This window comes from Callithrix jacchus, chromosome 2, assembly GCF_049354715.1.
Source record: "Callithrix jacchus isolate 240 chromosome 2, calJac240_pri, whole genome shotgun sequence".
Lineage (NCBI taxonomy): Eukaryota > Metazoa > Chordata > Mammalia > Primates > Cebidae > Callithrix > Callithrix jacchus.
In genome coordinates, this window is record NC_133503.1 from 205,965,476 (window position 1) to 205,985,887 (window position 20,412).

Here is a 20,412-nt window from a genome sequence, read left to right on the forward strand (position 1 = left end):
TGGCTCCAAAACGAACAGAAAGAAACTGTAAAAACGTTTTTGGTTTTATACTTTCTCTTATTTCCGAAAAGGATTGGTTAGTTTCAAAACCGAAAAAGGCAACATAAAATAAAAGGCGGCAGGGGGCCAGTGACCCGCCATGGAGTAGAGCGGCCCTTTTTCCCTCCTCCTCCTTCCAGAGTCCACCCAGTGGAACGGGAACAGTGAAACTCAGCCGCAGCGCAAGGAGGCGTTGCCTACACCGTGGGGCTACACCCGGGCGTGGGAGATGCAGCCGGGACCTGCTCCGGAGCCGGGGCTTGTGAGGAGGCGAAGGGGGGAAACAGTGTGGGTACCAGGCGTGTCTGCCGAGAACCGGCAGGACAGACGAGCAGGGGCCATGGGTGCGATGGGCGCTCCCACCCCTTGCAGGAGCAGGGCGCACACCTGGAGCACGCTCAGCACCACCCACCCCTAAAGATGGACGACTTAGACAAGCGAGAATGAACCGCTCACTCTTACGTGGAAAGAGTGAACAAGGAACCAGCCCCGGAAAGAAAGATGAAGAAAACGCTTCCCAATACGCAGGAAAAACGGAAGTCAGAACAACACGTGCTAAAACGTTGCCACTGAGTACATGGAAATGATGACTTAACATTAGCACGCGTAACGCATGGCTTAAGAGCTAATTTGAAAACAGGAGATGATGAAAATGAATGAAGGACAAAAAACAGACTTTGAGGAAAAGGGGGTGGGGATGTAAGGTAATCGGGATGCTTACAGCGGAGCCACGAAAGAAACAATGGAGGCTTAGCAGGGAGATGCCCCGCTCAGGCCGCCCCTCCGAGCCTCCAAGGGAGACCCCGGCCCGCCACACTGAGAGGGCGACGCCCGAGAAGACTGTGTCCCACAGCGCCGCCACTGCCCCCTCTCGCCCCGGGAGCCCTGGACCACCTGGCCGAAGTCTTTGCGTCACCAGGCCCAGCCCAGTGCTCAGCGGGACTCTGAGTTCCAGGCACGTGGCGACTGCAGTGGTCTCAGCGCGCAGACAGCAGAGGCCGTCCAGGAACCGGGGAGGGGGAGGGCACAAGCACCAAAGCGGGTGGGGCAGGGCCGGGCACCTGAGTGGGAGGCAGCACGGATGACGGACAGCGTGGGTAGAGGCCAGAGCGGGTACTGGAGTGAATCGGGAAGTGACCACCTGGGCAAATTAGGGATTGGGGTTAACGTTTAAGTCAGGGTTAGGGCTAAGGGGTTGAAGTTGGGGGCAGAACCAAGGGGTTAGGGTTAGGATGAAGGGGTTAGAGTTAAGGAGCTAAGGTTGGAGTTAGGGGTTGCGGTTAGGATTAGGGTTGGGGTTGGAGTTAGGGTTAGGGCTAAGGGTAAGGGGTTAAGAGTTAGGGTTGGAGTTAGGGTTAGGGGTTAAGGTTAGGGGTCAGGCTTGCAGTCTTAGGAGATTGGCAAACTCTTTTGGAGGGGATCTGCAGACACCAACACTTTCAGGGTTTCCTCAGGTCCAGGGGTGTCAGGCTCCTGTGCACTCTTCCTTTGAGGAAGCAAAGGAAGACTCCATCTGTGCATACAGAATGCATTACGGGTATTTGCTTATTTTCTGTTTTCTTGATGGTCTAGCATCTGGGGATTACTGGGAAAAGATTGCCTTTTCCAGGGCCAGCCAATTAAACTACCAATCCAGAACCCATACTCCTAAGCACCTGCTTTATCTGACTCTGATACTGTAGGAGACAATACCACCCTTCCCTAATCACCCCAGGTCCAGGTACTAGGCAACTGGAGATGGCCCCTATGCCCAGAGCCTGCTGAAGTTATTCACACTGGCCAGCCTAAGCCGGCCTGCCCTGCTGGGCCTTGTTGTCCCTCAGACACCGCAGCTGAGGCTCCTGCCCATGCCTTCCCCTCTCTCCTTCTGTTTCTGCCCAGGCTTCCCTGTGCCTCCTATTTCTAGGGGGTCTGTGAGTATGAATGTATTTCCATGGGGCAGTCACTTCCATGTCCATGGGCCTAACATCGCCAATTAAAACAAATTCTGAGTACATTTTAAAACATAAGGCTTCCAAGGGAATTTTTAAAACCTTATATGGAGAATTTTAAACATATATATAAACAATGAATATAACAAACCCCTATATATCTATAACCCTCAGAACAACCAGAAACACGTGGTCACTCCTGTTCCACCTATATTCCCAAATAAAATTCATATGTTGTGAATAGCTGATGTGTTTTTAAGTCTATACATTTACACATTTCCCCTATATCTCCTATATATCATTTTCTTGTAATTTATTTGTTGAAGAAGCTGTGTTGATTTTCCTGATACATCTTCAGAGTTAAATAGAATTTCACAAAGAAAGAAAAGTCGAAGGAATAAAAATGTCAGATAAAGAATCAATGGGATTTAACTATACAGCTGCTTTGGAAAACAGTCAGTTTCTGAAGAAGTAAGACATGGAATTAGTCTTTTACCCATCAATTCTACCGAAGTCTTCATACTGAAGATAATTAAAAACATATGTCCACACAAAAACTTGTATGCAGATTTCCATAGCAGCATAATCCATAATAGCCAAAAATGAAAACAACTTAAACGTCTACCAACTGATGAGCGATAAATAATATGAAGTATATCCACACAATGGAATACTATGCAGCCTGAAAAGGGAATGGTGGCTGGTGGTTGGAGGAGGGAAAAATTAAGAGAAGCAAGTACAGTCGGGTGAGCAGAGGGAGCCAGCATGGGGAGGGCCTTCCTAGGTGAGGGAGCCACTACATTTGAAAGTGGGATGCAGGGCCAGGGCTGAACATCAACCAGGACCGGCAGGAATGAAGCAAACAGCTCACACCTGTTCCTTCATGGGTCAGTTCCTTTCATTTTCACTTTTGACTCTGATGCAAAATTAGAACCCTTCTCTGGTCAGATGTCACTATTCTTAATAAAGTAAATAAGTAGGATCCCAAACTTTCAATTGCATAAAATACATGCTTTTGTTATTGCAAGGCAAATGGGAAATATTTTGCAGTTGGTCATCAACATCACAATAACACAAATTCTAAAACCTACACTCTTGACAACTGAACCACACCCTCAAGTAATCAAAAAATGGTCCCTCCCTAACCTCTCTCCCCAGCAAGAGAAGGGCATTGGCCGCCCCAACCTGAGCAGGAGAGCAGGTGGAGAGTGGGAGCCACAGCTGCAGCGGCAAGAAGCCTGAGGGCTGGTGGCTTTGACCATGTAATAGGGAATTGGGTTGAGTTGTCTGAATCATTTTCTAGTACCCTATTTATAAAATAGATCAGACTAATTGAAGGAGCTGGGAAATAAGAGCCCACCCCTCAGCATCCAGCCTCCCCAAACTACATGTTTCTCCAGAGTAACCTCGAGCTTCTCCCAGCATGGATTAAAACCCAGAGCTCTTCCAGTTCTAAAATCTGAGGCTCTACTATTTAAGCCATAGTTAGCTCTTCCAACCTGCGACGGTAACATGCTCACATCCTCAGCCTGTCATTGTTTAATATTTAATGAAAGACACACATTTTGGTTACTTATGATGCAGCAGCTTGCCTGTGTTCACCTGCATTGTCTCAGGGTCAGCTCCTTATTTCCCAGAATCCTGTCCCATTTCCTGGAGCCTGTTGACTAGGGGAGAGATGTGATCAAAAGTTAAAGGTATGTTGGGTGAAGACTTAGAAACACAGCTCTTCTGACAAAAACAAGCACTGGGGAAAAGACTCCCTGTGGAGTAAATAGTGCTGGGATAACTGGCTAGCCACGTGCTGAAGATTGAGGCTGGACCTGTTTCTTACACCACACACAAAAATCAACTCAGGACTTAAGTGTAAAACCCAAAAACATAAAAACTCTGGAGGACAACCTAGGCAATACCATCTTGGCTATGAGCAGGCAAAGATTTCATGACAAAGACACCAAAAGCAATCAGAATGAAAGCAAAAATTAAGACGTGGTATCTAATTAAACTAAAGAGCTTCTGCACAGCAAAAGAAACTATCAGCAAAGTAACAGGCAGCTTACAGAATGGGAGAAAATATGTACAAACTATGCGTCTGACAAAGGTCTAATATCCTGCACCTATAAGGAACTTAAATTTATAAGAGGAAAAGAACCCCTTTAAAAAGTAATCCCAGGAAGTGAAGAGACGCTTCTTAAAAGAAGACAAACGTGGCAAACAAGCATGTGAAAAAATGCCCTATATTACCGATCGCCAGAGAAATACTAATCAAAACCACAGCGAGACACCATCTCACACCCATCAGAATGGCTGTGACTAAAAAGTCCAAAGGAACAGATGCTAGCGAGGTTGCAGAGAAAAGTGAGCACTCGTACACCGTTGGTGGGAGTGTTAGTTCAACCGTGGTGGAAAGCAGTATGGCGATTCCTCAAAGAGCTAAAATCAGAACTACCATTTGACCTGGCAATCCTGTTACTGGGTCTATATGCAGACGAATATAAATCCTTCTACCATGAAGACATATGCATGCAAATGTCCATTGTGGCACTCATCACAATAGCAAAGACACAGAATCAACCCAAATTCCCATCAATCACATGTTGGATATAGAAAATGTGGTGTATATATACCATGGAATACTATGCCGCCATAAAAAAGGAGATTATGTCTTTTGTGTTAATATGGCTGAAGCTGAAGGGTATTATCCTTAGCAAACTGATGCTGTAGCAGAAAACCAAATACTGCACATTCTCACTTATAAGTGGGAGCTAAGTGGTAAGAACTTGTGAACCCTAAGAAGGAAACAATAGACACTGGTGGCTACTTGAGGCAGGAGGGAGGGAGGAGAGAGAGGAGCAGAAAAGAAAACTATTGGGTACTGGGCTTAATACCTGGATGATGAAATAATACGTACAACAAACCCCTGTGACACGCGTTTACCTATATAGCAAACCCTCCCATGTACCCCCAAACCTAAAATAAAAGTTTAAAAAAAACCCAGCTTTTTATTTTTCCCCTTAATTACCATAAAGGTCATGGGCCATTTGCCACCTGAACAGTCAGTAACACATGGCTGGAAAGAAACCAAACACCCAGGGACCCCAGAGACCTCTCGCTGCAGAGGAAGGAGGCAGGCGTATCCATGAAGTGAACTTTCTCCAGTTCCGCAGTGGCTCCCTCTTCTCTTAACTGCGGGGCCCATGGAATTCAGACTAGGAAGTAAAGCCAATGGGAATGGCCCACAGGGGAGCAGTTCAAATGTGCCAAGAAGGATAGAGCAGCCCCAGTGAGTAGGAAGGCTGGACCAGAGATGGATTTGCAGGGTGACAGTGTGCAGCCATCAGAGCTCTGATTCCGTCACTTTCACTACCCCCCTTTGCCCCCTAACATCCAAAAAGTATTGATGGCAAGTGTTGGGCTGTAAGACATTTCCTCGCTTTATAATCTGGATTTGGGGGGTTAAATTTCAGAGATAATGAAAACATCCCCCTTTAACTTTTAATTTCATAATTGTACCTTTTTTTAAAAACAGATTTGTGGACATGTAAAACAAAGAAAACAGTATGGGAATAATTTATAATCATCAAATATGTGTTCACTGAGTTACTCACATGACCTATGGCACACGAGCACCCCGAGAGGAGGATTGTGGGGCGTCTGATGGTGATTGTCCTTAGAGCTGGTAGGGCCCAGCCTCCCGCTGTCTGTGCACCGCTGCGTGTGCAATCAGTGTCTCCTGTAACGTCACAGCAATGCGCAAGGCACACAGCATTGCCTTCTCTTTCTGTGTAGAAAACTAAGGCTGGGAGAGTGTGTACAGAGCTGGACGGCGGACTTGGGTTTGGCTCCTTCTAGTTTCAAAACCCGTGAGTATTTTCCTGTCTGTAACGCTAATCTTAGCACTATATTTGGAATAAGCATATAAACATAGAACCAGAAACCACTCAGGTAATATGCAATTAAATTATAAATAAATGCTCAAGATGATGAATGATTGAATGAGCTGTACATAAGAATAATAACTGGTTGAAGCGTCATTCACAGGATAAAGTAGAAATCAGTTAAATGGCTAACAGTTTAAGGAGGGTTAAATCAGCATCCAGGTGTGGAAATACCTGATTTATGTATGTAGTTTGTTCCATGTAAAACATTTATAATCTAGTACTGGATGAGAAAATATATACTACATTTTATGTACAGTATAATCTAAAATTTCTATGTTTAGTTAAAAATGCAGGAATATAATTATCAAAATTTGAGTACAAAATTATGAATAATTTCTTTCTTTAATAACTCATTTTATATTTACCAAAGACTCTCCAAGGAGAATATACACTTTTACAATTAGAAAAAAATGATTCGTTAAAGAGATCATAAATGACATAACACTTCATAGACGTTAGAAGCTGAGATTGTGAGAATTTCCAGGGACTCCTGCCACCAGCTCATCTTGCGTCATCGTTTACATGGAAATGTTGGAACTGAGGTTGCCTGACGCCTGTCAATTCCCAGCAGCTTTTTCTCTGGCTCTCAGCCAGCCTGTTAAACAAAATCAGTGAGACAATTAGAAACACCCTGGTGTTCTAGGAAGTTACACACAATCGCTTGCTTACCAAGTGTCTACGTCAGAATCTTCTTTGCCTCCTAGAGTGAGTGTAATCATCTGTTTTAAATTCGGCTTCTGCCGTTTCACAGCCTGAGGCGCAGGACTCTGCATAGGGCATAGATGGATTTCCACGGTCAGCACGAGGATGGGAGGAGAACGGGGCAGATCCAGCCCCACTCAGGGAGACCTGGCTGGAGTTACTCGGCTGGGCCTCACTCCAGAGAGCGGAGACCTTCCCTGGACCCGCCACCGAGACAGCCCCCAGTTGGAAAATGTTTTCTTCTAAGGTGAGATGCGGCCCCCACTGGAGAGGAAAACACCAGAGAGAGTTAAAAAGGAAAAACCGAGGGAAGCTGAGGAGTCCCCCCTCTTGACAGGGGACATGGCAGAGCGCGCCCAGCTGGGGTGAATCCCCGCAGCTCCCACCGGGACGGCGGGTGGGATCCGTGTCACCGGCCCCGCCGCGTGGGAGCAGCGCGAGCGTCCGCGGTCACATCGTCCCTCCGGCAGCCGCCTCCGTCCGGAAATCATCTCGGGTCTGTCCTCACAGGAAACCGATGCCAGAGCTGCGCGCTGCGAGGATTTGGACGCCGGTGCTTGGTGGAGCTGAGCGTTTCCCACGTTCTGTGAGCCTGACGGGGCTCTTTCTCACGGGCCTTTTTTCTAGGAGCGGGAGCGCGTGGCCTGCAGACGCGGCTCCCAGCACGTGGGTGCGAACCCACGACAGGGCGTGTAATTCGCTGCAGCCTTTGGCAGAGTGTCAGGGGTTAAAGGTCGTTTTAAAATCTTCTGTTTATTACCCACAGCCAATTAACTTCTATCTGCAGAAGATATTTTGCCATTTTTTTTTTCAAAATGGAGAAATACCATGCTCTTAAAAAAAGTCTTTTAGTGGCATGAAAAGTCAATTTCATTACATTAAAATCACTAAAAGATAGGGGAAAAAAGTGACATTCACGTATCAAAAATTATCTTTTGGCAAAATACTCTATTTTGGTTTGAAATATTTGTGTCAAGATACATAGGGAGTTTATTCATTCAATTAACTTAAAAAACTAGATTTTATTGCTAGACACTCCAGACATAACCCTTGAAGTCTGACAAACTATAAACCCAGCTCCTTATCTGCTAGAGCTCACAGGTGCGCCCAGCCTTCCCGGCACACAGGTCTATTAATCTGTTCTCATGCTGCTAGTAAAGACATATCTGAGGCTGGGTAATTAATAAGAGAGGTTCAATTGACTCACAGTTCCACGTGGCTGGGGAGGCCTCACAATCATGGCGGCAGGCAAATGAGGAGCAAAAGTTACATCTCTTACATGGCGGCAGGTAGAGGAGCTTGTGTAGGAAAAATCCCCCTTATAAAGGGGAGTAATCCCAACACTTTGGGAGGCCAAGGCAGCAGGTGGATCACCTGAAGTTGGGAGTTCGAGACCAGCCTGGCCAATATGGTGAAATCATGTCTCTACTAAAAATACAAAAATTAGCCAGGCATGATGGTGGGTACCTACAGTCCCAGCTACTCAAGAGGCTGAGACAGGAGAATCACTTGAGATAGATGCCGCAGTGAGCCGACATCCTGCCACTGCTCTCCAGCCTGGGCAACAGAGCAAGACTATGCCTCAAAAAATAAATAAATTAAAATCATCAGTTCTCATGAGGCTTATTCACTGTCACAAGAAGAGCATGGGAAAGACCCGCCCCACCCCCTGATTCAATTACCTCCAACTGGGTTCCTCCCAAGACACATAGGAATTATGAGAGCTACAATTTAAGATTTGACTGTAGACACAGCCAACCCATGTCACAAGTTATGAAACAAATTTATTCTAGCAGGTGAGACTTGAGATGAGCTCCTTGACCATCCCAAGGAAGAGGGGTTAACAGATGCAAGTTGTTTCATGCATCAGGAAAACAGGAGGGCTAGATATGCTCTTATTAGTCAGCTCAAGTTAATCAAGTTACAAGCCTTGCTGGCCTCTACCTCAGCTCAAAAAGCTGAGTTGATTGAACTTACCAGAGCCCTGCAGTCGGGAAAGGATTTAAAAGTTAACATTTACACTGATTCTAAGTATGATTTTTTTCAGTGCTTCATGCTTATGCGTCAATTTGGAATGGGTAGGGACTCCTGACCACAGAGGGCTTTTCCATACAACATCACTCAGATTTTGAGCTTGTTAGAATGCTGCTTGGCTGCCAAAGAAAAGTGACTATAATTCATTGCAGAGGACACCAAAAGAGAGATTGACCGTGTTAAATAAAATGCCCTTGCAGATGTGGCAGCCAGGGTCACTGCACTGAAGCTGATGGGCATGCTGGTCAGCATACCTAGAGCTGGGCCAGAACACTCCAAAGAAGAACAAAAATGCGCCAGGGATTGCAGTTTAGTCCAGAACCCCTCCGGCTGGCTGACTCATGGTAATACATTACTAATGCCAAATACTCATCATAGGAAAATAATTAAGCACTTACATGATTCTTTACACCCTAGAAGGAATTCTTTGTTTCAGTTCATGTCTCATCAGATTATGGCAATAAATCTTTTCAAGACACTAAAACAGGTGACTCTGCCCTGAGCTCTGTGCCTGAAATAACCCAAACAGCCAGTAATTTTCTCCTCCTCTAGTTTAACCTGTCCAACGCTGAGAAACCTCTCCAGCTGAGGACTGAAAACTCTAATTTACTCGGGCACCTTTCTGCAGGAAATTCAAATGTTTGCTAATGCTTACTGATACCTTCACTGGCTAGATCAAGGCGTTCCCCACGCTATCTGAACAGTGTTCACCAGAAGATATAATTCCTCGGTTTGGATCATCTAAAAGCCTGCAAAGTGACAATGGCTCATCTTTCACAGCAGCCTATCCCAACACCTATCCTCAGCTTTAGGAATCAAGTATCACCTTCATTCTGTGTGGAGACGGCAGTCCTCTCGAAAGGTGAGAGAACTCATCAAATTCTAAAGAAGACTAGCGAAATCAGAGGCCTGACTAGCTCTAACACCCATAGCTTACTATGGGTTTGATTGCTCCAAAGGAAAACTTATAATTAGGTCCTGTGGAGTTGGCATACAGAAAGCCTTTCCTAACCACAGATCTCCTGAGATGAAAGGACTTGTCAATTACAGAAGTATGTTATCAATCTAGGACACGTGCAAAGGCACTCTGTGAATATGGAAACAAAAGGCTTTCTCTCCCACATGGGAGGAAAATTCAGTTTCAGCTCAGCTAGGGATTTAGTCTCACTAAAGACATGGGAGGAAGTTCTCCAGTTGACAAGCTTTCCCCAACGTGGAAAGGACCACAGAAAGGCCACCTGAGCTCTCCAATAGACGTTAAACTCCAAGGGATTCACAGGTGGGCACACCTGTATAAAAGTAAAGCTGTTTTTTTTTTATTCTGGGAGCCCGATCCAAGGCTGGGGCAGGTGGGCGCGGAGCTATTTAAGCGTTGGCGGAGTGCGGGCTGAGTCACTTTTCCTGTGATTGCTTCTCCTTCTTGCATTTTTTTCTGCTGCTCTAGTCCCGCCTTGGCCATGAGGGAGATTGTGCTCACCCAAACTGGACAGTGAGGGAACCAGATAGGTGCAAAGGTTGGCAGCCAGGGCTCTGAGGGCCCAGCTCAGGCCTGCAGGGTGACTGGTGAAGATGTTGGTAGTGGAAGGGGTGGCACCTCTGCATTGCGGTCCCTGGGCTCCCTGCCCAGGCTGTGGTGGAGTTGGGTGGCTGGCAAGGCTGCCGGGGAGAACCTCAAGGGACCCAGTGACCTGAGGGTGGGGGTGGAAGTGGGAGAGGGGCTGGGGCAACTCCAGCGCCCTGAGCTCCATGACTCAGCCCTGGCCTGTCTGGCCTCTTGCATCTCTCGCAGTTCTGGGAGGTGATCTCTGATGAACATGGCACTGACCCTGCTGGCACCTACCACGGGGACAGTGACCTGCAGCTGGAATGCATCAATGTGTACTACAACGAGGCTAGTGGTGAGACCCCAGTCTTTCCCCAACCACCCTCCTGGGAATGGCAGCCTTCTCCTCACTGATGCCCTCCCATTCTGTTCAGGTGACAGGTACGTAGCCCACGCTGTGCTCGTGGATCCGGAGCCGGGCACCATGGACTCTGTGCGCTCAGGGCCCTTCGGGCAGATCTTCAGGCCAGACAACTTCATCTTTGGGGAGCTGTGGATGAGGACTGGGGTGCGGCTCCTTAGCCAGGACAGCTCAAAGTCAGTGAGTGCCCCAAGGTCATCTCTATGGGAACTGTGGAACCGGGGTCCCTGAACAGCCTCCCATCCTCTGAGTTACTCAATCTCCCTCTCCTAAACGGGCTTTGGGAGGAAGGCCCAGCTGTCTCCTCAAGGTGCAGAGTTGCTGATGTAATCTCCCTGCAGGGAGCTGAGCTGAGCTGGGGCAGTGACCACGGCCTTCCCTGGGAATGGGCAGGAGCCACCTGCCGCGAGTCTGTTGTTAGGTGGTCTCAGATTTGGCCCCTGATCTAGGTTCTAACAGGCAAGGCTGCTGTCCTGTAACTTTAGGGGCGAGGGTTTCATTTGCTCCACCTGCAGGGTGAATGGTGCTTTTTGCATTGTGGTGGTGACCACTGATGACCATATACCTGGCCATCGAGTGACTGACTGAACTACCTTACAGGTCAGTGTGGGGCCGGGAACAACTGGGCCAAGGGGTACTACACGGAAGGCGCGGAGCTGATGGAGTCGGTGATGGATGTTGTGAGAAAAGAAGCTGAGAGCTGTGATTGCCTGCAGGGTTTCCAGCTGACCTACTCCCTGGGTTGGGGGACTGGGTCTGGGATGGGTACCCTTCTCACGGGCAAAATTCGAGAGGAGTACCCAGACAGGATCATAAACACATTCAGCATCCTGCCCTCACCCAAGCTGTCAGACACCATGGTGGAGCCCTACAATGCCACCCTCTCTGTTCACCAGCTCATTGAAAATGCAGACTCGACATTCTGCATCGATAATGAAGCGCTCTATAACGTCTGTTCCAGGACCTTAAAACTGACCACACCCACCTACGGTGACCTGAATCACCTGGTGTCTGCTACCATGAGTGGGGTCACCACGTGCCTGCGCTTCCCGGGCCAGCTGAATGCCGACCTGTGGAAGCTGGCCGTGAACATGGTTCCATTTCCCTTGCTGCACTTCTTCATGCCCGGCTTTGCCCCGCTGACCAGTCGGGGCAGCCAGCAATACCAGGCCCTGACCATGGCTGAGCTCACTCAGCAACTCTTAGATGCTAAGAATATGATGGCCGCCTGTGACCCCCGTCATGGCCGCTACCTAACCATGGCTGCCATTTTCAGAGGTCGCATGTCCATGAGGGAGGTGGATGAGCAAACGTTCAACATTCAGAATAAGAACAGCAGCTACTTTGCTGAATGGCTCCCTCACAACGTGAAAACAGCCGTCTGTGACATCCCACCCCGGGGGCTAAAAATGTCGGCCACCTTCAATGGTAACAACACGGCGATCCAAGAGCTCTTCAAACGTGTCTCCGAACAGTTTACAGGTATGATCAGGCGCAAGGCCTTCCTGCACTGGTACACGGGCGAGGGCATGGATGAGATGGAGTTCACCGAGGCCGAGAGCAACGTTAATGACCTGGTGTCAGAACACCAGCAATACCAAGATGCCACAGCTGCGGAGGAGGAGTTTGAGGAGTGTGCTGAGGAGGAGGAGGAGGTAGCCTAGAAGCTTCCTTTTCTAGGTAAAGGGGGAAGCAGTGTGGATTCTTTAGTGTGTTCTGATTGCCATGGTCACTATGTACGTCTTCGAGTCTTTACATCTCCTCCTGCTGCATTTTAAAGCATTTTCATAGTAAGTAGTCTGGCCTAATAAAGCACTTTCATAGCATCTGGGTTCACCTCCAGCTTCTTACTATAGGCCCTCTGGGTACTGCTTCCAGATGGGCATTAGTGGTCCTGCAAGGCTGCAGCTGTCTTGGGCTTCTCACATCCCCGGAGCAAGCAGTCCAGTGGCTCCTGGAGGGGGCGGCATGGGCTGTGGACATGGCAGCAGGCTTCATGCAAACTTGGGGCTGGCCTGGGCCTTGGGCAGCTACTTCTTGTGAAACCCATTTCTGAAGGCAAGCCTTGGCTTATCCCATGTACTGAACTTCTGGGGGACCAGCTGGGCCTCTGTTTCTGAAACTTTATAAGTGGTCACTGACCCCAGTGGATGATGTCCCCAATGTATCATCTCAGGGCAGGAATGTGGTTGGACAGTTGGCCCTGACGCAGCAATGAAGGGTGGGCAAGTAGGGCCCCAGCCACCCCCTCACCACAACGGCCTGGGTGGGTCTGTGTGGCCTCATTCTCTTAATGAGGTGGGCATGGGTTATCTGGCAGGGGCTACTGGGCAGGAATTGAGCCCACCATATACTCACATGCAGTGAACCCCCTATGGAAGTGGAGCAGGTCCTGAAGGCCGTAGATGCAGTTGCTGGCCTGCGTGCTTGGGGTAGTCTCTCTCCAAAGGCACAGATGGGGTTTCTGAACAGGGCCTGGGAAGACAGGCAGGTGCTCACAAGTGCTGTTTTCCCCACTGGCAACCAGTGAGGAAAAAAATGCCTGCATGGAGGTCTGAGCTGCCCCAGTCTGGAGGGCTGATGCTCTCTGGAAAGGTGGCTAATGGGCACTCTCCTGTCTGTCCCCCACTCCAAAACTTCAGGGCAATAATAATCCAAGATTGTCAGGATGACACTGGTGAGGGTGGCACCTTTGGGGGTAGGTTCTTTAGCCCAGCAGAGTCTCCTCCCCAGGCTTCTCAGGGAGCCTGGACTTTCAAGGTCTGCTTCGAGGAAGCTGTCAAGTGAGATGGGTGTGAGTGGGGTGCTGGGCAGCATGCCAGGACAGTGCTCTTCTACCTGGCTCTTGTAGAACTTGTCCATGGCCTGTGTGATGACCTCTTGGTAATTCTCCCCCACCTGCCACATCAAACAGACAAGATGACGGCAGTCTAGCCTGGGGGTAAGTAGATGTACGGGTTTCACCCCAGGGCCCCTGGGCATACCCACCAGCCATATCAAACAGACAGGATGAAGGCAGTCTGGCCTGGGGGTAAGTAGATGTACGGGTTTCACGCCAGGGCCCCTGGGCATACCCACCTGCCATATTAAACAGACAGGATGAAGGCAGTCTGGCCTGGGGGTAAGTAGATGTACGGGTTTCACGCCAGGGCCCCTGGGCATACCCACCTGCCATATTAAACAGACAGGATGAAGGCAGTCTAGCCTGGGGGTAAGTAGATGTACGGGTTTCACGCCAGGGCCCCTGGGCATACCCACCTGCCATATTAAACAGACAGGATGAAGGCAGTCTAGCCTGGGGGTAAGTAGATGTACGGGTTTCACCCCAGGGCCCCTGGGCATACCCACCTGCCACATCAAACAGACAAGACGAAGGCAGTCTAGCCTGGGGGTAAGTAGATGTACGGGTTTCACCCCAGGGCCCCTGGGCATACCCACCTGCCATATCAAACAGACAGGATGAAGGCAGTCTGGCCTGGGGTGGGTAGATGTACGGGTTTCACCCCAGGTCCCTGGGCATACCCACCTGCCTCAGATGTGTCAGGAAAACAGGTGAGGCTCCTCTTTTTATTGTCTGAATGTTGACAATGGGCTACTGGGGGCAAATGAGGCCAGGCAAAGAGGATAGTATCTCATCTTGAAAGAAGTTTCTCCTGGAAGCAGAGGAGGTGGGAGAGGTCCCCTCCCCACCTCCCCTCTCTTCCAGGAGCAGGAAAAGGGGCCTCTCTGACAGCTGTCTTCAGTGGCTTTCACCCTTTGAGGGGTACCCTTGCCCAGCCCGGCCCGGGCACACACCCACCTGGGATGACCTTGTATGGACCCAGTTGGGAAGGTTCAGCTGCAGCAACCGCCGGGAACCTGCTCACACCTGGTGTCTCCACTGGCGCATGGGCTCAGATGTGCCTTCCTCCTGTAGCAGTAGTGGGACAGCCGGAGTGGCAGAGGGGGCAAGTCACTGCCGCAATTCTCACCTGAGTCTAAGTAGGGGTCGGGCTTGGTACCCACATATTTCCCAATTACCTTGTTCCACCTGAGGGTTTCATGGACAGGAGTTGTGCTCTTTCAGGCATTGTATCCATACGCTAGCTACAGGCTTGGGTTTCTGAAGTTTCTGGAGTCCCCCTTCCAGCCTGGCAAGCATGGTGAATAGTAGGGGAAGGACATTAAGGCTGAAGCCAGCTGTACCTGTCTGGGTATGTTCTCTACCCCTGGCAGCCCCTGGCCCCTTTACTTCCTTGGGTGAGAGTCAGCTTAGGATCTCAATATTCTTGTAGGACTTCAGAACTGTACAGACAGGGTCCACGGAGGGAGCAGCATCTGGAACCAGCATCTAGCCAGCGTAGCGGGGTCCTAGGACTTGGCTTGGTCTCAGCAGGGAATTCAGGGAGGCTTGGATTTGCTGGAGCCCTAGATGAGCTTGGGCTTGGATATGGGAATGACATGGAGCAGGGGCCCTTCTGCACGCTGGAGTCTTTGAGTAGTTGCACACTGGTGCATCCATAGGTGTTCCCTGCCTGGAGTGCAGCTGTGGATAGAAGCTGGCATAGTTGTGGAGGGAAGAGGAGGAGGAGGTAGGATGAGTCTCCAGGGCAGCCCCAGCAGCCAGGAAGGGACTCTGCAAGTGAGATGCAGATCCGGCCTGTGGGCCACTTAGCAGCTGCTTGGCCGGCTGCAGTTCACCTGACCTCTGCTCACCAGTAAATGGGGGTCGCAGCAGCACTTGCCTTCTGGGACTCCTGCAACTTGAAGGGAGAGCGTACATTATGTGCTGAGAACGCACCTGACTCAGGCAAGCTTCTCCGACAGCACCACATCAGATTAACATCCAACTGTACAGGACAGCATCAGATCTCCCTATTCCTTCCTCATTGCAACTGTAATTAAAGAGGGTCTCTGTCTTAGGGGAGCAAGCACAGGCATATTTGTGCAGTGGGCACACGACCCAGGTGGGGGAAATGTCCTTGGATACCTGCTGGTTTCACTGGGAATCTGGCATGGGTTTGGCCTGGACTCCTGTACCCCTGGAGGCCAGTAGCCATCGTTTGGCCTCATGGGAAGGTGGTTGTTGATGGTTCAGTTTTGCAGGGCTTGTGTGATCACCCAAGGAGTGCAAATTGCCTTTATAAAAAACAAAAAGCCAAAATTGACACAAGCTCATCGGTTGAAAAGGTGAGGAATGCTGGTAGTCGTCCTCACCTGCCTTTTCCTCAGAAGCAAGTGGTGTTCAGAGGTGGATTTGGTTCCTTCCCGGCCTTTCCCCATTGCATGTAGCTGTGTGCATGTACTTAGGTGTGTACACACACACGTTTCCTGGCGGGGTTACTTTTTTTGTTTGGGGGAATAGCTGGTGATGCAGCCTGGCATTTGCTTACCTTGTCTCTTAGTGTGAATTCCTCTGTAGAGTGGACATCGGGTACTTACTAGCTGGCCTTAGCTGTTTGGCTGCCCTGGTTTCTGCTCTTCACAGACATGCTGGTCACTCAGTGTGACATTCACGTGGGCTTGTTAGAGGCTAGTATGATGAGACTAGTGAATAAGCTTGCAATTCCTTGGCAAGGAAATGGATGGTAGGTTAAAAGAACTTTAAATCAAAATTAATGGCAGAATAGCAAGATAAGAAGTCGGATATACTCTTCAAAGAAGTTCCTTTGTTATGACTGCGTAGTATTCCATGGTGTATATGCGCCATATTTTCTTTAGCCAGTCTGTTTCACAGACTTTGCCCGAGAGTGTGGCGATCAATACTCCCAGAGGCAAGACCATGTTAGCAGTGGAAGGGTGGGGGAGTTCCAGTGTTTAAAAGTCCTCTTACGTCGATAACACTTCAGTCCATTCTTAGCTCTACTTTTGCTTTGTCAACGAGGCCTTGGTTCCATGACCATAGGTAAACGTCCCCTCCAACCATTTGCTTTCTATTTGTAACATTTGTCCTCCAGCTGTTAGTGACAGACCTTGCTTCAATAGGAAGCAAGGGGCAGGGCAGGGCAGGAATTTCTCATCATACTGTGGGTGCATATCTTGTATGCATGTGTGCAGAAGTATGTGCTTGGTTATCTCCTGAAATTTTCGTGGTGAGCCTATGATGAAAAGCCAGACATAACAGTGGTAAGCGAGTGGCCTGTGATTCTGAGTTATCTTTGTCGGCATTTCTTTCTCAAGGTACTGAAAGAAGACATGTTTCCCTGCTTTCTACAAAACCTCTGGTTAAGCATGAAGGGGAGAACCAGCTGATCAGAGAACTGTTGGTTTTCAAAAGGACTCATTGCCAGTGGAAAGGGGAGAAAGAGAAAAAACTACCCTGCAGAAAGCAAATGCTCTGATGATTCATGCGTTACGTGCAATTTTTTTGAATAAGAACTAAAAACTAAACACTGCTTGAAGCTGGGAATTTCTGGGGGCGGGGAAGGATAAAATGTTATTTTCCTCTAAGGACAACCTTAATATTTGTGCCACAGGGTAAAATAATTTTCACAAGCATCGTTTTGTTTGCCCATTTTCATTCTCAGGCTGAATTAAACTTCACTTTTCATTTTTGATTGAATCTGTCTTTGCTTGAGCAGTGGTTTGTAGTTCTTGAAGAGATCCTTCATATCCCTTGTTAGTTGTATTTTTAGGTATTTTATTCTCTTTGTAGCAATTGTAAATGGGAGTTCACTCATGATTTAGCTCTCTGATGGCTACTGTGGGTGCATAGGAATGCTTGTGATTTTGCATATTGATTTTGTATCCTGAGACTTTGCTGAAGTTGCTTATCAGCTTAAGGAGATTTTGGGCTGAGACAATAGGGTCTTCTAAATATACAATCATGTCATCTGCAAGTAGAGACAATTTGACTTCCCCTTTTTTTTAATTGAATGCCCTGGCCAGGACTTCAATACTATGTTGAATAGGAGTGGTGAGAGGGGGCTGACAAGTTCTGAGTGACCCAGAAAGTCCTCAGTATGAGGTAATGCGATGGGGGATGCAGTGAATCCATTACATCTCTGCTGGAATTGCTTTCTTGGAGACTTTGAGATGTCAGGGTTGAAATGTCACACAGGAAGTCACTGGGCTGGTAGATAACTAGAAGAGGGGGAGAGTTAGTCCTGATTTGGTACCTCGGTTCTGCCACTCACCAGTTCTGCTCTTGCTAGAGAGATTATGTAACATACCAGCACCAGTAATCATCACTGAACGTCATGAGTTCTATAGAGTAAGTAGCATTTGCCCCATTTTACAGAAGAGGATACAGCATCAGAAAAGTGAGTTGCTTTCCCTAAGTGCCCTGGACACATTTATTACCTGGATGCAAACTCAGGCTGTGGGATGCCATGCCCTGTGAGAATTCCATCACATCATCACTGTCTTCCCCAAATGGGTTTGGCTATAATTGGACACAGGAGAGGCCCGTTGTTAAGGAACCATAGCCACATCAGGGAATGGTTTGAACTCTCAGCATGCTGCCTTCTAGTAAAGCTTGCACGTATTCTGTGGAGTGGTTTATATAACTTAAAAAGACCCAGTGATAGTGCTTTGATGTTGACCAATAACAGCAAGACTCTTCTGTTCTCTTTCATCCTGTATTCTCTCCCAAATTCTGTGCTCTGATTAGCAGCTGGATCTCTTGTTCCTACCAATGATTAATTCTTGTAAACAAGTATATTTGGTTGTAGCACTGCCATCACTCCAATTCTTGGTAAGAAAGGGAGAACGGAGCCATCTTCCATAAGAGTATTGGAGAGATGACTGTGACAATGCATTTATAGTGCTTAACACTGTGCCTGGAACAGAATAGCACCTGCTATCAGTCGTAACTATTATTAGTGCCATTTTAAACTAGCTGTGCTTGCAAGTGTGTCACTTGGCCTCAAACCTTCACAATAGCTGCTGCTGTATCTGCAGCAACACACAGCTCCAATGCACGCACTTTCTAAAGTGTCCTATGTCAGGGTTTTGGATGTAAGGATTGCTCACTTTTTTCTCTTTCTTAGAATTGGTCTCTGCTTTCTTTTTTCATGACTACTTGCATTTTTAAGATAAATTAATTTAAAAATGCAAAGTGGTCTTGCCTCATAGGTACCATAAGTATAAAATAATAATGCCAGACTCATCTTGGAAACCTTATTATACCCTCTCTAAAGGCAAATACCTGTTTATTCAGGTCCAACCCTTCACTGAGAGGCAATGAGATTTAAGCCCCGTGCCCAAGTCTCGGGGCCTGTTCAGTCTTAGAGGAGAAGCTCCTCCCTGTGATTCCCGAGGCAGATGGTGGTGAATTAATTCTAATGAACATGGAACAGTCAGCCTATCTGTGTCCCTGGGATGTGACCCAGGGGGTTAATCTCCCATCTCCTGGTTGATCGCTCTCATGTGCAGTCTGAATTAAGCCTCAGTTTTCAGTTTTGATTGAATCTGTCCTTGCTGACAGAAGTTGTCTTGGCAACTCAAAGTCCTCAGTATAAGAGTATATGATGGAGGATGCAGTGAATCCGTAATGTCTCAGCCGTACTTTCTGGAGACTTTGAGATGTCAGGGTTGAAATGTCACATGATGTCACTGGACAGGTAGATAACTGAAGAAATGGCCCCATGAAGGCATTGTTTATCCCTGTTCCAAACATATCTGGCTCCTTTTGAGAGGCAAATAAGGAAGGAGGAAGAGTTATTCCTGAATTTGTACCCTGGTTCTGCCACTTACCAGCTCTGCTGCTCTTGCTAGGAGATCATGTTAAAATATTAACACCAATAATGTCACTGAATCTTATGAGTGTTTTATATCCTCACTACCCAAAATGTGGTTCTCGGGCCAGCAGCACTGTCATTTCTTGGATGCTTGCAAGAAACGGAGCCTCTCAGGCCACACCCCAAAGTACTTAGAAATTCTGATTAAATAAAGAATATGCATCTAATCAAATCCTCTGAGTAATTTGTATGCTCTGGACAGTTTGGTAATTGCACTTGCAATTATCTCATTTCTTCCTCAATGATACTAAAGATACTCATTTTGTAAACTCTATCTCCTGGCAATACTAACCACTACTCTGCTTTACGTGGAAGGAAACTGAGGCTCAGAGAGGCCAAATGGCTTGCTCAGTATCATACAACCAGAAAGAGGGTTTGAAGCCAGGTTCCCACCAAAGCAGACTCTCTTAATCACTATGCAGTTGGGAGACTTAAATAAGATGCTGAGTATCCATCACTCAGAGTACCTGGCCCACCATAGATGGACAATACATGCTGGTAACCGTCTCTGTTACTTCTGTTCTTTCTCTGTTCTGGTTATTTTGAGACTTCCAGATGCTCCCTTGCCATGGCATTGATGTTGGTCCACCCTAGATAAGAGAGGCCCTAACTAAGTTCCTGGCTCCCCCTTGACTAGGGCAGTGGTTCTCGACTGTGCCTTGGAGGGAGTGATGTCTGTTTTCCCTCTGGATCCTAGAGGGTATCCTAAAGGGTGTTGCCAGCCCCTCTTCTTCCCTTCATCCCCATTGCCAAGAACTTGATGATGCTTGCTCCTGACCATAAAGGTGGCAATGAAAGCAATGCCTTGATAGGCTGGCTGGCATCTTGTTCCCTTCCTCTTGACAGGTATCATGGATTTTCCTAGAGCAGACATGGGATGGGTTCAGGATTTTCATCCTTTATTTATTTTGGTCCTGGGAGTTGCATAAATGGACTGGTCTTTGTCAAGGGGACTTGTGGTTTCACAATTATTTTTATTTGGAAAAATAAAGGGTTCTAATTTATAGAGAGATTATTTCTAAAGAGGATGAGCATATTTATAGTTAACCAGTTGCTATGGTTTTTGTTTCTCAGTAATAAG

At 47.8% G+C, this 20,412-nt stretch overlaps 1 pseudogene across 1 annotated transcript; it reads left to right on the forward strand.

Annotated features, from left to right (window-relative positions):
• The first annotated feature begins 6,665 nt into the window (after window positions 1–6,665).
• Window positions 6,666–19,498, forward strand: LOC100407674 (tubulin beta-8 chain-like; annotated as a pseudogene). The gene is made up of 4 exons (XR_013532717.1): window positions 6,666–10,161; window positions 10,437–10,545; window positions 10,625–10,758; window positions 11,217–19,498. The product of XR_013532717.1 is annotated as a tubulin beta-8 chain-like (transcript).
• Window positions 19,499–20,412: the final 914 nt, after the last annotated feature.